Source organism: Colobus angolensis, unplaced genomic scaffold (genome assembly GCF_000951035.1).
Source record: "Colobus angolensis palliatus isolate OR3802 unplaced genomic scaffold, Cang.pa_1.0 Scaffold49, whole genome shotgun sequence".
Classification (NCBI taxonomy): domain Eukaryota; kingdom Metazoa; phylum Chordata; class Mammalia; order Primates; family Cercopithecidae; genus Colobus; species Colobus angolensis.
In genome coordinates, this window is record NW_012118376.1 from 6,880,669 (window position 1) to 6,883,044 (window position 2,376).

The following is a 2,376-nucleotide window of genomic DNA, read 5'->3' on the forward strand; positions in this document are numbered from 1 at the left end:
TGTCTTCTCTAATACTGTTTTAGCTCACATCACAAGTTTCTATATATAGTATTTATTCTTCAGTTCTAAATATTTTCTAATTTCTACGATGATTTTTGCCTCAGCCTCCCAAAGTGCTGGGATTACAGGCATGAGCCACCGCGCTGGGCCGTAAGTTATCTTTTTATTATTGAGATTTAAATATGAATCTTTTGCCAGGTTTATGTATTACAAATATCTTCTGCCAGTCAGTGACTTGACTTTTCAAGTACCCAGGTGACTTTTCTTTTTATTAATATTGTCTTTTAAAAGCAGAAGTTTTGTATCTTGATGAAGCTCAATTTGTCAATATTTTCTTCATGGTTGGTGCTTTCTGTATCCTGCCTAAGAAGTCTTTGCCTACCTCAAGGTTACCAAGATATCCTTCTACGTTTTAGTCTGGAAGTTGTGTAGTTTTAGCTTTTGCATTTAGGCTTATAATCCATTTAGAGTTAATTTTTGTATGTGGCATGAGATAGGAACTAATGTTTGTTGTTTGTTTTTGTTTTGCTTTGTTTCTCACAGATATACCCGGTTGTTCCAGTGCCATTTGTTGGAAAGACTCTATTTTCCCAATTGAACTACCTTGGCCTATTTATTTTTTAAAAAATCAATTGACCATATGTATGGGTCTATTTCTGGACTCTATTCTAGTTCATTGATCTGTATGTCTATCCTCTGCCAATATTACAGTGTCTTGATTACTATTGCTTATAGTAGTCTTAAAACCAGTTGTGTAAATCTTCCGAATTGTTATTATTTTCTGAAATTATTTAGGCTCTTCTAGTTCATTCATTCATTTGATATTGATTTAATTTCTTTGAGAAATGTTTTAGAGTTTTCAGTACACAGGGTGTGTATGTGTGTTATTCTAAACATTAATCATAATATTCTAAAACATTATTATCTGGTATTGTAAACAGGATTTTTATTTCATTTTCCAATTGTTTATACTGATATATAGACATATAATTTATTTATGTATTTTTTTGTTCCGTGTCCTTTCTAAATTCACTTTTTTGTTTTAGCAGCTTTTGTATAGACTCCTTGAGATTTTCTATGGTCACAATCATGTTTTACTTCTTCCTTTCCAACATAGGTGCTTTTGTTTCTTTTTTCTTGACTTTTTGTATGGCTAGGATCACAGCAAAATGTTTAACAGAAGTGATGAAAGAAAACTTCCTTTCTCTGCCCTCATCTTAGAGAAAACATTAAGTCTTTCACCAAAAAATATGACACTAGCTAAAGGTTAGCAGACACAGAAGAAGCATTTGACAAAATTCAAAATTCATTTGGAATAAAATGCTAAAGGCATCTATATTGTCTCCCCCCTTTTTTTTTTTTTTTTTTTGAGACAGAGTCCTGCTCTGTTGCCCAGGCTGGAGCACAGTGGTGCGATCTCAGCTCACTGCACCCTCAATCTCCCAACTCAAGCGATTCTCCCACCTCAGCCTCCCAAGTAGCTGGAACTACAGGTGAGCACCACCACAGCCAGTTAGGTTTTTGATTTTTTTGTAGAGATGGGGGTTCTCACTATGTTGTCCAGGCTGGTCTCGAACTCCTGAGCTCAAGCAACCCTCCTGCCTCAGCCTCCCAAAGTGCTGGGATTCCAAGTGTGAGGCCCTGTGTCCAGCCTAGGTTGCCTTCCTTTAAAGATTGTTGCATTTTGTTTTTGTAGGCAGTTGATTCATTTATGGATTGGCCTATTCTTTTGAGGAAGATCTAGAGTAGCCTTTATTTTAGGTTAGTCTGGTCCTAATCCTGAGGTGTGGTCTTTCTGGTACTCTACTCAAAGCCCTTGGTGTCCAGTGAGATCTTTTCACTCTGGTTGTTGAAACTTAAACATCTCCCAACTCTGTATAAGCTCCAGGAGCTGTTTAGTTCACAGTTCCCTAGCAGCCATTCTTTACCCAGTGGTGCTTTGATCTGCCTTGTGGTGCCTCACTCTGCACATGTGCCACTTGGTATTTAGCCAAAGACTCGAGGGGAAACCTATGACCTGGAATTCTTTTTTTTTTTTCGTTTTTTTGAGGCAGAGTCTTGCTCTGCTACCCTGGTGCAATCTTGGCTCACTGCAGCTTCCACCTCCTGGGTTCCAGTGATTCTCGTGCCTCAGCCACCCGAGTAGCTGGGACTACAGGCACCCACCACCACGCCCAGCTAACTGTTGCATTTTTACTAGAGATGGGGTTTCACCATGTTGGCCAGGCTGGTCACGAACTCCTGGGCTCAAACCATGCTCCCACCTCAGCCTCCCAAAGTGCTGGGATTACAGGCATGAGCCACCGCCCTCGGCCAACCTGGAATTCTTTCTCTGCACAGTTTCTTCTTCTAAAGGGTTCTGTCTGGCTTGTGTCT